Raw genomic sequence first — 16,804 nt, forward strand, 5'->3', positions numbered from 1 at the left:
CCAAACAGTAGTAAATATTTTTCAGCAACTCTGGTATCTTCTGGTAGGTATGTGATACGCCTCCCCATGAGTCTGAGTCTGGGCTCTGCCCCATTCCCAGCCCCCTGACCCATCCTTTCCTGGACCCACACTGCAGCCTAGCCCCACCTTGTCTGCAGTGAGGACTGAATCCAGCAGGCATTGGCAAGGCCTCCTGCTGTCTCTCTCATGGTGTAGCCTTGGCAAATCACTTACCTCAGTTCTCCATCCCCTTGTCTACCAGAAGGTAAGGTGATGGGGGTTCCTCAGCAGAACCTAAGGTGACTCTCCTCGCTGCTCACCGTGTATATGACACAAGCCTGCATCGTTCATCCTACAGTACCTGCCTGAGAGGAGTTCAGGACATGATGGCATCCATTGGCAGTGGGAGATGTGGAGACCCAGGTTATCCATTACCACACGGCAGGGAGGAACTGAGCCCCAGAGCTAGCCAAGTATAGCCACATCCCTATCAGCCTGCCCGGAAGGGCATGGCATCTTACGTCCTGAGAGCAGCTTGTGAACCTCTTCATCCCTGATGGTGTCAGGAGAGCCACAGGCCTGGAAAATGTGGTGATCTCATGCCCAGCCCTGAGATTGCCTGCTCCCCTCTGGCCCCTGCTGTCACCTAGTCCAAGACCTCTGGAGTCTCCAGCCCACGAAATCTGAATCAGATATCTTTGTTAAGCAGGGACACTGTGACATAGGGAAGGCTAGGCTATAAGTGACCTATAGTGCTCCAAGCCCCTCCTTCAGTCATGTTTAAATAAGTGAGATTTCTCACTTTAATGGCTTCTGGTGACACTAAGTGTCACAGTGTCCCGCAGCCCCCCATGTGTATCCCAGAACACCGTACTCTCCACAAGTCCCCCTTTATAATAAATACTGCAGGCAGGAACAGGGGTGTCCACTCCACACACGAAGTTGATGCTTCTCCCTATCTCCCCACCAGGGATCAGCAGCCAACTTTCCAGAACCAGTTCCTTCCCCACCCAAGCCCTTTGCCTGTGGGTTAGAATGGTGGCCCACATCTGGCCAGGGCTCAGGCTGCTGGGTGAGACAGATGGAGGGAGTTTGACTGCACCTCATGCTGCTGGGGAGCAGGTTTCAGGCTGTGAGAAGGCACAGTACCCCGTTTCAGGGGTGGGGAAGGGTAGTCTGGAGTCCCTGGGGAGCCGGCAGGGCCGGGCTGGTGGGTGGCCGGGCTACAAGGAGGCCAAGGACGACCAGGTTCTCAGTCTTGGGCACCAAAGAAGCCCCTGGATATCAAGGAAGAGCTGAGAACAGGGTGGAGGCCAGGTCCCACAGGGACCAGAGTCCTTGGCTTGCTCAGTCAGCTGCTTGGCTTGGCGGAGATCATGTCTGGAAGCACAGAGAGGCTTTCTGCAGGAGACTAGACACAGTTCTTTAGAGGAAGATCAGTTCCATTGCTCCAGCATGGTAGATCCAGATGAGAAGAGGCAGTCCATGGTTTTAAAGCATTTATTATTGGTGGAGAGCTGTGATGAGTGAAATCGTACCCCACTTTCTCTGGTTGGTCCTAAGGTTAGCAGAGGCAGGGAAAGGCAGAGAGAAGGGGAGAGTAGAGAAGTAGAGGCTGGCCATGACCACGTGGAGAGAGGGGGGAAGGAAGAAGAGAGCCCAAGAGGGCGAGAGAAGCAAGCAGAAAAGAGGAATAAGAGAGGCAAGAGAGTCAGAGAGAGGAAGGAGCAAGCAGTCCCTCTTATAGTGGGTCAGACCTAACTGGCTGTTGCCAGGTAACAGTGGGGAGGAGCATACCTGGCTGTTGCCAGGTGACATTGGGGGTGGAGTCCAGACAGAATACCAGGGGCTTGGGGCATTGTCCTACGGGACTAATGGTCACAGAATTATGGAGCTCTGAGGCCTTGTGTCAGGGGCCTAGTGTCTGAGAGCGTGGCAAATGGCTTTCTATCCCTTGCAGGAACACCTGCTGGGTCTCCAGGATTTAAACCTAGCTCAACCAGAACACAGGCTGCCTTTCACAGTCCCACATTAGCCAGCTGCTGACAGTCCCATTCTTGGGTGGGTTGGGCCACAGCGGGAGGGGTCCTGAAGTTAAAAGGTAGTGATGACCTACTCTGGGTTCAGCCAGAGTTGTCACGGTAAGTAAAGTACACTTGGGTGAGGTCATCACCCACCTGCCAGTCTGCAGGTTGTCAGTCACTAGGTGACTCAGCTGCCAGTTACCTCAGGTTGCAGGGCCTTTGGGGGTAAATCTCTCTGAGCCCAGGTGGGTCAGCCCTGAAACAAAGCAGTTGACTTAGGGCTGAGGTGAGACTTGCTCAAGGTGAGGATGCTCGAGAGCTTTATGGTGCTCCCCAGGCTGGCCCTGCCACAGGGCTGTTTCCTATTGGGATGCTCACGAGCCCAGGGCATTCCACAGCCATGCCATGCTGTACCATGGTTAAGTAACAACCGACACTGTCTTAACCTCCCAGACCCTCTGTCCCATTGTCTGGCCCAACCTTGACTTTCTGCAAATGACAGGAGGAAGACATGGGGACAGAGCCGCCTGAAGAATCTCTGCCAAGGCAGGAGTGGGTGGTGGATGCTGGGGCCTGGTGCACTCCTTACTGCTCTCCCATTAGCATGGGTCCAGGATACCCTGTGGCCTGTTGAAGCTGCAGCAGCCTGCAGGCCCATTGCAGGAGCCAAGCTTTAGAAGGAGGCCCAGCGTCTCCCAAGTCTACGCGACTACCTTCCTTCACACATGGCCTGACTGAGGCCAGAGCCCCACCCTGGTCAGGCTGTATTTACTCTCTTGGGAACATAGTTACTCTACACCAGCTTTGTCCCAGGACAGATAGATGCAGGTGTTGAAGGAGCTAAGAAGCTTGGGGGTCAGGATCACCGGGACTCTCTGTGTGACCGGAAGCAGAGCTTCAGGTTGCTCTAGTGGACAAATGGCATCCACTCAGGTCTTCCATGCTCAGTGTGACATCTCTACAAAGCCAGTCCTTTTGGTCAGACGTGGGTTGACAGCCTGTGTTCTAGGGAGGCGGGAAGTCTAGGCTTATATCTCTAAAGACCTGAGGCAGTGGCTCTTGGAGGTCAAGGATGCCTCTGTGACCCAGTCAGCAGGGTGAGAACATCTCAATGGGGACCTATCAGCCTGGCAGACTCAGTGGGAGAGGGTACTTCCTCTGTCTGAGGACAGAGACAGGCTTGTCCTAGGAGGAGGGTAGTGAGTATTGAGTCCTCCGCCATGTTTCCTCATTCCCAGAACTGCCATAGCTCCTCTCACTTCGCATCATGTCTGCCTCAGGGGGCTGGAAAAGAACCATTGAACAATGAACTCACTCTAGATGACCACTTCTAGACCAGAGCCCAGCATAAAGGCCTTACCAAACAGCCGTATTCAGAGATGACTGTGGACACACCCGTTCCCAGCGTGGCCTGTGCTGGAGCCAAGAGAAGCTAGTCTAGCCCTGACCTCAGCAGTTGAGGAGTCCTTCCCCCCTCTAGGGGATAGGGATCAGAGACTCTGGGGTAGTGGGGACAGATCAAGCAGGCACCAGAGAGGACTCAGGTCCGTGTCGGCTCTCAGTCATCAACAGTGATGCAGTCACCTGAACTGAGAATTCTACCATTGCCGGTAGGGGCATGAGAAAAATCCACCTAAGCCAAAGTAGGGGCACTCACGCCATCTCCCCGTGCTGCCGCCCTGGGAACCGTGGCATCAGCACGAAGGTCTCACGGGTGCAGCAACATCCAGTTCTCATGGCTCTGAGCAAGTCAGCCCTCCCTTGGGTCCCGGCCCGTCTCTGAAACGCTGAGGTCCATCTTAGACATGATCATGGGAAACATAGGAGGGTGTGACCCCCCCCCCCATATCTACTCCTGTCACTTGTATTTTTCTGCCAAAAGCTCTCTTAGACCTAAAATGGGTCTCTGCCACCACCTGTCATGGCTGTCACAGGCTGACTCAGAGGAGACCACTCTTTGCAGAAGTAATCTGCGAGAAGGTCAGCAGGTCTCCCAGAGGCAGGAGATGTGGAACGTTCCAGATATGGTGGAGAACAGGCCCTGGGAGCTCGGGAGGGAGGTGGCTGGGAACGGCAGAGGATCCCAGCCCAAGCTCCTGTGCTATGCCTACAGCAGCACGTGTGAGGCCAGGGAGCTCTCCAGGGGTCCAGCCACCTGTGCTGTCAGTATCATCCCGGTCCCTGCATCCATGTTCAATGTGTGGGGTGGAGAGGTGTCTCCCTGTTCCTCACTCCAACAAGGACACAGGAAGGCAGCTGGAGACACTTAAATAACCCAGACCATCACCCACCTGGGAGTCTGCTTTGAAAAGACAGGCTTGTGAGAAACTCGTTTGCAAGGCAGTAGTTGGTACCTTGGCATCTCCAGGGCCGCTCTGGCTCTCTGGCTGGGTGACTCCAAGCAGAGAGGTACAAGGAGGATGTGGAAGGGGGATGGGGAGGGAGGCAGGGTAGAGGCAGAGGAGTGAAGGTGGCGGAAGCTTGTCGACAAGGTGATGGGTGACTCATAACTGCTGTGAAGAGGTGGCCTCCATATCACAGTGGGGGATGGGGCATGGCTTGGAGAGGTTATTCCCTGTGCAGAGTTCATAGGGTCCTGTAGGTCCCAGACACAGGCAGTGTCTGAAAACATTCCCCTTTGACAGATGCTGCAAGGTATCTCCTTCTCTTCACCCCTGCACTTTGAGCTGCTGTGTGTCCACAATCACACATGGTCAGGATCCGCAGAGTCACGGGGGAGCCGCTGTGTCCCCTCAGGGTCTTGTGTCATCATCTGATATTTATGTGGAGGGGCTCCTCCGGTCCTGAGTACTGTTGCAGCCTCTTAATGACAGTGTAGTACTGGGTTCCTCAGCTCCCTTCTCTGTGACTTCAGAAAGACCCAGGAAGCATTGCTTCAGCAGGCAGTTCTGAGGACCCAGCTGAGCAGGGTTCCCTGCAGCCAGCAGCTCCCAGCTCACCCACTAAGGTGCCAGCGCTTGGCAGATGGGAGGCATCCAACTCAGATAAGGGCACGATCAGAGTACATGTTGAAACCCATATAGATCAGACAAGGGAGACCAAAGGTTTCCTCTCAGGTCCTTTCCCAGCCTGTCACAGGCTCAGATGATGGGTCCGAAAGGAAAGGATGACATAACTGCCATCAGAGAGGCTGTGTGGCAGAATCCTATGCTTTCCTCTAAACCCAGTTCTGATGTTCCATCTTCAGAGCCTCCCCTGCCTGGCACACATAGTCAAAGCGCTCCCTACTTCTCTTTTCAGCTCTATGCGGTCAGCCTCATCAGTGCCTTCTACAGAGGCCGTGTAAGGGTGAGGAAGCCCAGTAGTCACACAGCTGTGGCTGCCGAGCCTCTGACTGTAGAGGTCCCGCACCAGAGGGGACCAGTGCACCTCTCTTCACCAGCAGCTGGTGATGGCTTACAGACCTCTGATTCCCAGGCTCCATGAGGCTGCCTCCTGCCCCTGCAAGTCTTCCTACAAGCTGGATCACACTAACGTTTGACCTGAGCTGCTCAGGCTCTTGGGTCAAGTTCCTGCCATCTGTGTAAGGTTGCAGCTAAGAACAGGGCAGGCGGGTACACGCACAAGAGTGTACCTCTGTGTGTGTGTGTGTGTGTGTGTGTGTGTGTGTGTGTGTGTGTATGTGTGTGTGTGGGGTGTCTGTATGTGTGTGTGTATGTGTGTGTGTGTAGAGGGCAGTTCTCAATTCCTCTCTGACCCTCCCCTGATTGTCTAGGCCTCTGCTGACCCCACCCACCTAGGCCTGCTTCTTTTCTCTGTTTAAAAACCCACAATATTCTACTGTGTGAGAAACCCATCTTTCCTATTGTGGCTGCTGTGACCAGGTTCTGTGGTCCAAATGGCTGAAAAACAACAGGCCCTGGCTTCTGTCTGTCTGTAGGGCAAGGTGCAGGGAGCAAGGCATTCTGTGTCCCACACCCTTTACCAGTCCTTCCCTCTGCCTGACACAGAGGGAGGGGATTCCCAGCCTCCATGAGGCCTTTCATACAGTCACAGGCTCTCCAGGCTGATGGGCCAACACACCCTTGACAATTTGTAGAATGACCAAACTCTCTACATGTGGCCGGGCAGGCTGCCTTCCTCTCTGAGCCTTGGGTTACTGCCCCATTAAATCTCAGTTGGTGAACAGAAGTATGTTCTAAAAGTGAACAGTGCTCTCTGGGGGCTCCGGATGGGCCCAGCCTAAGGTCATCATACGTCATTTTGTAGCAGTCCAGGGAAAGTTCCCAGTGTGTTGTCACAGGCCCAGTTTTAGGTCTGAGTGTCTGTCTGGGGTCGTGCACAGTGACCAAAATGCTGGTGCAGTGAAGAAGACGTACACCTCCCATGCAGGCAGACAACAGGGCACGGGGCAGCGTGAGCCACAGAAGCTGCGGCTCACTGTAAACTTCAAACGCATTGGACATTTAGCTGTTGCCACCTCCCTGGAGACTCCAGCTCCTTGGTTCTATTCACACATCCCTGGGACTCAGGATGTGCTTGAGGGAGTCAGGAGTAAAGGGATGGAGGAGCAAGCAGGCAGGGGATTCCAGTCTGAGCTAGTAACTTCTGGCTGACCGAGAGTCTCAGGGCGTGCCGCAGAATGGGCTCCGAGAGGGACTGATTAAGCGGCTGCCAGATGGAAGGGTTTGGAGCGTGAGCACACACAGACCAGGCGTCATGAGGGAGGGTGAGAGTCATGCTGATGGAGGAGCAGGAGTTTCCCTGGCTCTCTGTTCTGTACCCCAGGCCTTGGCCTGAGCATGTGTCTGTCCAGCACCATGCTCAGAAGTAAAGAGATGAAATGTCAAAATCCCTTTCAAGGTAACATTCAATATGTTGAGGATGCATCAAGATGACACCTGCAGGAAGCGAATAGATGGAGAAGTGAGGGGCATAAAGACTTTATGGTCACTCACTGGTGACACCCTCTCCTGGTCTGCCCTAGTCAGGGAGTTTCCTCCCTGCTGTGTTCTTGCTGGGATCAACCTGGGAGAGCCCTGGGCCAGGCAGAACAAACACCAGGCAAGCTTCCTGGTTCCTCCCCCAGGGTTCTAGCTCTAGCCATGAACCTCTGCCTCAGGCTTAACCTCCCTGAGCCCCTTAGCCCTGGGGCACACAGCTCGGGCATCCATGTCCTTCTGTCCTCCAGGTGGCAGTCACCCAGACTCCACTGCCTGTCTTTGCCACCTCTGGGGTGGCTTTCATCTTCAAATCAGGACCACTTTAGAGAGGTCCTGCATGTCCTCCCAGCATCCCCCAAGACCACATGCTTCATGGCCACCAAGCTGCTGGCCTTGTACTAGTGTCTGTGGCTCTGTGTCATGTTTCAGTCGATTCCTGTGGCCGCCACAGCAGAGAGGCACGTCTGTCAGCTAAGTGCCTCCAGCCATCGCTGGCAGCCTTGGGACTGTGGCCACCATTTCAGGCAAAATGCATCAGGATCACACACACACTTTCCACACACTCTCTCCTCACGGAACCCTTGCATCCATCCCAGGCTTGTGGGGGCCAAGGCCTCTCCTCTTCCTGTCGACAACAGCCGCAGTCTGTGGCTTGCTGGGGACAAGCTTCAGCCTTAGTTTGGCACAGTTAGCAAGTTTTCAGTGATTATGAATGAATGTGCGGTGAGCCCTCCTGTCCCAGCCGTCATGTGGACAAGCTGCTGAGTGAGTGACTGGGATTCAGCACACAGGTCACAAGGTGATAGTTAACCTTTAAGAAGTCGGCCATTCTATTCTGTATTCTCTGGAAAGATTTTGTTTGTGATTGTGATGTGCATGCATGTTTGCTCTGTGTGTGTATGTGTGTGTGTGTGTGTGTGTGTGTGTGAAGTTATCAGAGTGTCAGTGTCTTCTTTTGTCACCCACTTTATTTACTGAGTCAGAGCCTCTTACTTGGACCAGAAGCTCACTGACTGGGCAAGTCTCCCCAGCCAGCTTGATCCAGGCGACCCTTGTCTCCACATTAGGAGCACAGGGATTCCAGGTAGCCATCATGCCTCTCTAACTTTTTATGCGGGTGCTGGGGCTCCACACATTGTTGCCCACACTTACATGACAGGCATTCTACCCATCGCATCATCTCCCAAATGCTCCTGACAAAAAAATCAAAATGAGAAGGAAAACAAAACCGGTCCTTGCTTTTGGGTGGCATTAGATGTATTAATTGTTCCTTGTGCCTCTAGCTCTGAATCTTCCAGTTTCTGTGAAATAAGCATGCATTTTGCACTACATAGTTTGCAATCAGAAAGAAGCAACTCTCTAAAAAGCATGTGATAAAATGGGAAGAGTTTCGGGAAATCAAGCTTTTTAAAAGACTAAGAAATTGTAGGTATGTCAGTCAACACACACACACACACACACACACACACATGCACGCACATATCCTCCTACAGGACCCATCCCTTGACCTCTCCTATAGGACCCTCTTCTCAGACTCTTCTGGGATATATTGCCCCCTTTCCTAGTCCCCTGCTGAGTGCATAACCTTGTTCCCCTTTTGGCAAGGAGTTGACACTGCTGAATTGAGCAGCTCTGTCCCTGAGGAAGGATGACATCACATCAAAGGCACTTCCCTAGCACATGGGGACAGCTGAGGGAACCAGGGTGTGAAAGATGACAGGGACAGAGATGGGAAGGCCTAGGACTTCTTGGGAAGCTGACTTAATCTCCCACTACACAGCTGAGGTGACACTGGCTTGGATGGTGGCATCACTTGTTGTGAAGCCTACAGGTTGGGGGTGGCATGGTTGTGATATTCATGGGGCATGTGAGCTCAGCTGTAGAACACTTCACTAAGTTGACAGCTCTGAATGCAGACCAGAAAACATGTCCCTATCTGTGATGGTTTGAATAGGAATGGTCCCCAAAGACTCATGTGTTTGAGTGCTTGGCCCATAGGGAGTGGTACTATTAGGAGATGTGGCCTTGTTGGAGTGGGTGTGACCTTATTGGAGTGGGTGTGGCCATGTTGGAGGAAGTGTGTCACTGAGGAGGCAGACTTTGAGGTCTCATTTTTGCTCAGCTAGCCCTAGTGTTACAATCTCCTTCTGCTGCCTTCAAATCAAGATCCAGAACTCTCAGTTCCTTTCCAGCACCATGTCTGTTTGCATACTGCCATGCTTCTTGCTATGATGATAATAAACTAAAACCTCTGAAACTGTAAGCCAGCCCCAGTTAAGTGTTTTTCCTGCGTAAGAATTGCCATGGTCATGGTGTCTCCTTACACCTGGTGTGTGCTGTGGTCCTCCCCCTGACTGTGAGGAAAGGGCCTACCATAGGGACACCCCAAGAGCCACCGTGGAGCTGTGGGCCAGGCTGCCCCTCTTAGGGTTTGGTGAGGTGGTCACCAGTGGTCGGCTGAAGGTCTGACCTGGATCATAGCCCACACCTCTGCCCACCACAGTCAACTTCAGTTTAGCTATTGTGCAAGCAAATCCAAAGAGGCACACTCACGCCTGGGGTCCCTGCTGCCCTTCCTTCTCACCATGTCCCAGCCAGAAGAGCCCCTGCCTGCCTACTGTCCTGAAGGCTAAGAGGACAGTGGCAGGGTTGGGTTCCTTCCAATTCGATGGGATCACATTTGTGTCACATAAGAAACCTGCTCTCTGCTGTTACCCCCACTCTGCCCCCTACACTCCCCCCCCCCAGCACTCAGAGCATCAGGGTTACAGGTCAATGTTCTCCATGGCACCTCCCAGATATCACAATGAGAGGAGCTAGTGCGTTCTGCACTCACACCCCATCTCCCCCACCTTCACCCCTCTCAGGATCAGCCACCCTGCTGCCACACAAGGGGCTCAGCCTTGACTGTTCTGTGTGGCCCAGACAAGCCACGGGGCAACATGTCCTGAGTTCTGGGACTCACCAGGAGTGGAGACGTGCCATTGGAGGGAGGGTTGCAAATTGGGACAAGTACAGGCAAAGGTTCGGTGACAGTGGGGCTGTGATGGCTAGAACATTGCAGGTCACAGTTGACCTGACTTCTTCAGGGCAGCCCAGGGTCATGTGGGTCCAGAGACAATGTCTGTCACTGAGAGCTAGGGAGTTACCACCAAAACCAAATCATGAAGGTGGAGAAGAGTCCCAAGTAAAGACAGTGACAGGTATCACACAAGCACAAAGGACAAGGGAGATCACTGGAGGGCCCTCATGGGGCCAGGAAGTAGAGAAGTAGACACTGGCGACCATGGCAGACACAGAGGGAGGGAAAGACCTGAGCTAAGTTACCCAGAAGGCTTCAGAGCTTGTCCACAGCATGAGCCAGTCATGGAGACCTCAGTCAGGGCTTGTGGGAAGGAGATGCCTTTGAGGTGAAGTCACCCGCTGCCTGTGCTGTGTCTGCACATAGCTACCGTGAGGGCCTGCGGTGACCCCAGCCAGAGCCCTGCAAGCAAGGGGCCCTTCTCTGACAGGGCGGCCACAGCAGTAGTGTGGCTGGAGCTTCCTGCTCACTGAACATGAAAATTACAGGCCGAGGCTGGCGGGGGCAGCTGTGCTGCTGCCAACACAGTCTGCTGGCAGGAGTGGTTGCCCCTCCGAGTCACAGCCTCTGGAGTGTGTCACTGACCACATCATGCTGGGGCACATGAGGTTAATAGGGCACTGGGTCTGAAGCTCCAGATGCCACCAAGGCATCCCTGGGGATGACTGCGGCAGAGGGCACTGCCAGATGGCAGCCCTCAGAGCGTGCCCATGTCACCCTCTTCCAAGAGTCGGCATTCCATCATGTTCCACACTGAGCACGGGGCTCTCCACCTTACTGCCCTACAAACCCCTGACTGGGCCTGGGAAGAGAACCCTAGAGCCTCTTGAGACTGCAGCCCAGCCCAGCCCTTGGCTCTTAGGCAGGAGTCTGAATCCTGGGGGCCAGCTTGGTCCCCCACTGACCCTCAGTGGAGGCAGGAGGCTCCACTTCCTTGATCTTCACTTCTCTCTGTTGTTCAGACTCCATGTGTCTGGCCTGCAGGATGAAGCACGCAGGGCAAGGAAGAGGGCGGTCAAGCCCATTCCTTACTCTCCCCTCCCCCAGCGAGGAGCCCCAGCTGCCACAGACAGCACAGCTCTGTGGCAGAGGCCTCAGTGGCAGCAGGCAGTGCTCAGTCCAACCGGGGCACAGATTAAGTCTGTCTGCTCCCTCACCACATTTCAGCTCCTGGCTCCACAGAAGCAGGCCTGAGTTGGCCTTTGATCACTCACTGGGAGTGTGAGAGGTCATGCTCTTAGGACGAGTGCTGGAAGACAAAGGGCGGAGGGGGGATGGGTTTGCAATTCTCCGGAGACTGAGACTGGCATATAAGGGAGGGAAAGGGTGAGGGAGGGCTGGAGGGAGATGACCTAATCCACATTCAGAGACTGTGGCCGAACATGTTACAGTGGCTACATTAACAAGGCTGGTTGGTTCCCAGCTGCAGAGGCTAGAGCTTCAAAGGTGTGCCAGTGGTGTCTGCTGGTGTCTGCTGAGGCCTTGTGATATGCTATGATGTGCACTGGGCATGACACGATGAGACAGAGCAAACTACTTGCTCAGGACTCTTCCCCTCCACTTGGAAGGCCACTAATGCTGTCCTCACAAGGGCATCAATTCCCAATATCCCTTCAAAGGCACAGCCTTTTCTCATCCTGCCAATCTGGCTTAAGGGATGAAGTTTCCAATATGTGAAGGGTAGTCAGGGAACTGCAAAAGGATCAAGCGAAGGTACAATGTGCTGACCCGGGATGCTGAGCACAGGGGCATCTTTTGAAAAACTCTACAATTCACCCAGAATGAAGAGTCTGGAGCACAGTGGCATCAGTGGGCAGGTGCAAGGCAGGAGGCTTGCATGCAGCCTTTGGACGTGGCAGAGAAGGTGAGGTGGGCTGGAGAGGGAACAGCCATACGGAATGGCTGTGAGCCTGGCAGAGCATAGACCAGTCCCACATCCAAGAAGAGGCAGTGGGGTTAAGGCTGGCGCTTTCTGTAGCTGCATAGAACAGGTGAGGTAGTCTAAGGCACACCGAGAAATCAGAGGACGGGGGGGGGGGGGCGGCTGTGCGCATGTACGCTCACACATGCATGCACATGAATGCATTCAAAACGAAGAGAGGAGGTCTGTGGCGCTGTTTCCTCCCTGAAGGTGTCTGCAGTCCCATATTCTTGAAGCACTGTCCACCGTTTGCAGGTATGGGGACAACTGCAGTGTCCATCGACTGTGGAGAGCCATATTGGGGTGCCACGCCACCTGGCAGGAACTTGACATTGACCAAGGTGAAGTTCTTCTCCCAGCCTTTGAGCGGGAATTCCTGTGCTAGCCACTACCCCTCCACCTAGGGTGGAGCGCTCAGACAAAGGTGAAGCCCATTTTTCTCCAAGGACCAGCAGTTTACTGAGAGGCACTAGCCACTTGACACTAGCCACCTGGGGAGCATGGGAACTGGTTCTGTGAGAGTTTCCAGCCTTTGGGGAAAGGGTCTCCTGCCCCTCCCCCGCCTATATATATATTTGGAGACCACCATTAAACTTTGAGCCTTGATCAGGAAATTTGTCTTGGCTTCGTGTTTCTCTTGCCACCCAGTTCTATCCCCAGCTTTCCTTCCACGTAACCTGGTAACCCGTTTGATATAACTGCTGGCAGTTACACTCAACAGGCAAACGTGGTGTGAACACACAGAAGAATACTATTCAGCCACAAAGGAGGAAACCCTGTCACAGATAACGACACAGAGGAACCTGGGCAACTGAAGAGAAAACTGGGCACAGGAGGGCAAGGATGGTGTGATGTCACTCCTGGGACTCTAAGAAGGCTGATGTCGCTGCACCAGAGAACAGAAGATGGTGACAAAGCCTGGGGATTGGGAGACAGGGCACAAAGCAGTGCTGGTCTAAGGACCAGCAGACAGACAGGAAGTACAAGGTCCTGAGACTCACTAGCAGGGAATTGCAGTTAATAGCATTGTAGATTTCAAATGACCAACTGTGGTTTCAAATATCTTATCAGAAAGTGACGGGGAGTGAGGTAATGATCGTGTTAACACACTGTTCACACGGAGGGAAGCATTGCTAGATGCTAGAGTGATTTGTTGATCAAAATTAGCCAGATATGGTGGCTCACGCCAACAACCTCAACCCTGGAGAGACCGAGGCACAGGATTGTCAAGTGTGTGGCCATCCTGGGACTCAAAAAGATTTTTTTAAAACTAATATCCTCCCTGAGAGTTGTTGGCTCTGACAGACCTGGGGGTGGGGATTAGTGTTCAGTTGTGTGCTCGCTGATAAGCTCACCAATAGACACTTCCCCAGGGTCACACAGATGGCCCTTGTTAAACTCAGTGCGGCACAAAACAAGAAGACGTGGAAGTGGAAAAATGACCTGTGGGAGGAGGGGAGCTGACTGGGGTGGGGAAGGATAGCAGAGATGGGGCTGGAAGCCATCACGATGCGTTATATAAATGTGTGAACTTGCCAGAAAACAAATTAACTAGGAGTAACCTAACGAGATCAACATTGTAAATAATACTTTTAAACCAAAGGACATATAGGCCAGGAAGAAAGCAATGTGAGGGGGCCCAGTGGAGCATCCTGGGAAGAGCAGGTTTAGTGGGTTGAGGAAGTTTAGAGATGTCACCACAGAGTCACTGCAGAGAGGAAGGGCAGTCTGTCAGGTTGGTGGCCATTGGCAATTGGTAAGCTCCTCCTTGGGATATGGGATGGAAGGGGAGAGAAACTGCTCAGAGTTCTCCAGAGAGGAAGAACGAAGAGGAAAAGGAAGGCAGTGGACCTACAAGAACCTGCTGAAAGCCTACGCACTAAGTCTCAACCACCTAGGGAAGGATGAACATAAGTCCGTGGCTGAAGTGGTGGAGGCCCAGGCCTGTAGCATCCTAGAAGTGACCTATCAGAACTGCTGTAGAAGGTCAGGGAGCAGGTGACAGGGAGCAGAGAAAGTGCCAAGACCAGCTGGTGGGAAAGAATAGTGTTGGCCCAAAGGGCCTGGGAAAACCAGATATCTGCTTACAATCAAATGGAGCTGGACCTCTTACCTCACACCATAAACCCTTGCTCAAAATTAATGGTGAACCCAAAAGCAAGAGCTAAAGATAGAGATCCCCCAAAGAAACCAAAAGAACCAGAGGAACCATGGTCATGACTGATCAAACAAGAATGAACAGATAGCTCAAAGCCCTCCTGAGTTCTGGGATTAAACATCTGTATCACCAAACTTACCAATGAATATGAAGAGACATCTCTTCCAGAGATACAAGTGGCCAAAGGCATTCAGAAGATATGGGGTGTTGTCTGCTCCCTGGAAAATGTAAATTGAAACCACAAGGAGACCCCACGTCATAGCTACTAGAATGACAACAAAAGGTTTTTTTGTTTTGTTGCCTTTTTAATGGAAAATACCAAGAGTTGTTGAGGGTTTGGGGTGGATGGAGCCTCATGGTTTGGGGTGGAAAGTGGTACAGATGTGGAAAAGCCTGGTGGTTTCTTAAATGGTCAGGCATGGCATTACTACATGCTTAGTCATTCAACTCCTAGGTACGTTCTCAGGAGAATCAAGAACATAAGCCCACGTAAGACTTCACACAGGAATGTCGACGGCGGTATTTTCTCATGATAACTGAAAAGTAAGGGGGAAAAATCCAACCATTGGCAGAAGAATGTACAAACACATGTGGTCTAGACATGCAATGGAATATTATTCAGCCATGCAAAGGAATTGAAATGTTATAAACATAACTGATTCCTGATCCCATAGTGCTGAACCTGCACATATGAGACTCTGGGAGAGGAGGCAGACAGATGACCACAGGTAATGCGATCCTATTCATGGGGAAAATCCAGAGCAGTAGCTAGCTAATTCACAGAGATAAGACCAAGGTCCAGGAGAGGGAGATGACCAGCGTCAGCTTGCAGGTCTGGGGTCTTGTCATAATGAAAATATTCTAAAATCAATTGTAACGGTAGCTGTATATTTCTATGAAGATACCAAAAATGACCAGTCACACACTTTAAAAAGGAGAGTTTTATACGCAAATCAGTATTTGTGTACTAAAGGTTAAATGCTTAACCAGGGATGAGATGACGTAGGGAGGGATGGGGGTGAGAGAAATGAGAGAGAAGATGAGTGGGTAGGGGTAATTGAAACTAAGGAGATGTGAGAAACCCTTATGGAAACCAGCTACTTTGAAAGCTCATTTTAAATATATTTTAAAAAATTTGAATGGAGTTACCCTGAAAAGGTGAACAATGGTGCTCCTAGAAGGTACAGATTATCAATTGAAATTTTCAGTACCAGGTGTGAGACACCTCCCTGTGAGTTGCTAGTTGGGGAGGCCCCAGAGGCTCCCAAAGCAGCACAGGCTGTCGATATTATTCTTGAGTTCCTACCATCATTGAATGGTAAGACCCTATTGCTGGAGACGCCATACATTTTGAGTACAGGGTATAGAGAAATCCACCTGGAACTGACTAGAAACCTTCCTCCCTGCTGACTAGCTTTAGGAAGGCTACGAGGTAGCATTCAGTTTGCTGGGGAGGGGAGGGAGGACAGACATGGATGGTCTTACCCTGAAACCATCCCTGCACGCCACAATATGGACCTGCCAGACAGGGTGTGCTCGCAGGTACAGTCATAGCATGGCTGTTATCAGAGTTACCAACTGTTTCTGATTGGATCTGAAGCCTGTCCCACAAGGGGGAATTCATGCCTGATACTGTGAACTTGGTCAGAAGTCCACGTCTGGAGCATCCACAGACCCTAGATTGTTTTGTTGAATGAGCGTATAATAAAATTGCCTTCTAAACATTTATGTTTATAACCACATGTGAGTGCAGCTCTCACCCTTAATAACTGAAGCTTCTTTTTGCAGTGGGCAGCAATTCCTATAGAGACTCATCATGATGAACCAGCCTGACTCCATCTTAGGCTTAAGAACCGTCTTATAGTAAAGACAAACTAGGCTGTTCCTATTTATGATTAAACCACAGTTTCCTAAGGACTGGGCTATGTCCCACCTGTCACCTTAACTACAAATGGTTCTATACTGCCTTTTCCAGGAATGACAATCATGTCTTTGTTTCAAAAAGTTATAAAGGCCATTTTGCAACCCTACCTTTGTTTCAAAAGGTTGTTATGATTACTTTGTTATGACTTATGACTACCTTGTCTACATTCTGTTTCTGCAAACCCGCCCATTTTGCCTGGAAAATCCCTCATTTGGAAATCCCTACCCCTGGGCTATAAAAACCTAATCTTCCTCATGTTCAATGCTGACCTCTTGAACCCCACCTTTAGGGGGAGGCATCCCATAGTCATGAGTTAACATGCCTGTTCTAATTAATTGTTTGCTTTATTTAAGTAATTAATTAATTAGGCCATAGAGATTTCGGTTGGTGGTCTTTCTCCTCTCATCTTTTGGATTAACAATAACACCCATCCTTCATAGAGCTCCTTGGAACAGCCAGCAGCTGCTCCTGCCCTTCCCAGCACCCCCATGAGGCAGCTGCCAAAGGAGGGGCTGTAGACAATGTCTTAAATCATCACCCGAGCAGGGCCCACCCTGTGAGTCACCCACTAAGATGGGCTGAGGAACCTTATCACATGCCAGGTGTGGCCAGGGATGATCTTCAAGGTCCCCAAAGCCATGTTAGCTGTGATCTCATCTGACATGACTCTGGGCTGCAGCAAGGGTCAGGCATAAGGGTCTGGAAGCCAAAGTCTGGCTCTGTTGTTCTGCTATGGCCAAGTAGAAGGGACAGTCTGGCGTGCCCAGGAGGGAGGCAGAGCCTGGTCCACC

This window comes from Apodemus sylvaticus, chromosome 11 (genome assembly GCF_947179515.1).
Source record: "Apodemus sylvaticus chromosome 11, mApoSyl1.1, whole genome shotgun sequence".
Taxonomy (NCBI): Eukaryota; Metazoa; Chordata; class Mammalia; order Rodentia; family Muridae; genus Apodemus; species Apodemus sylvaticus.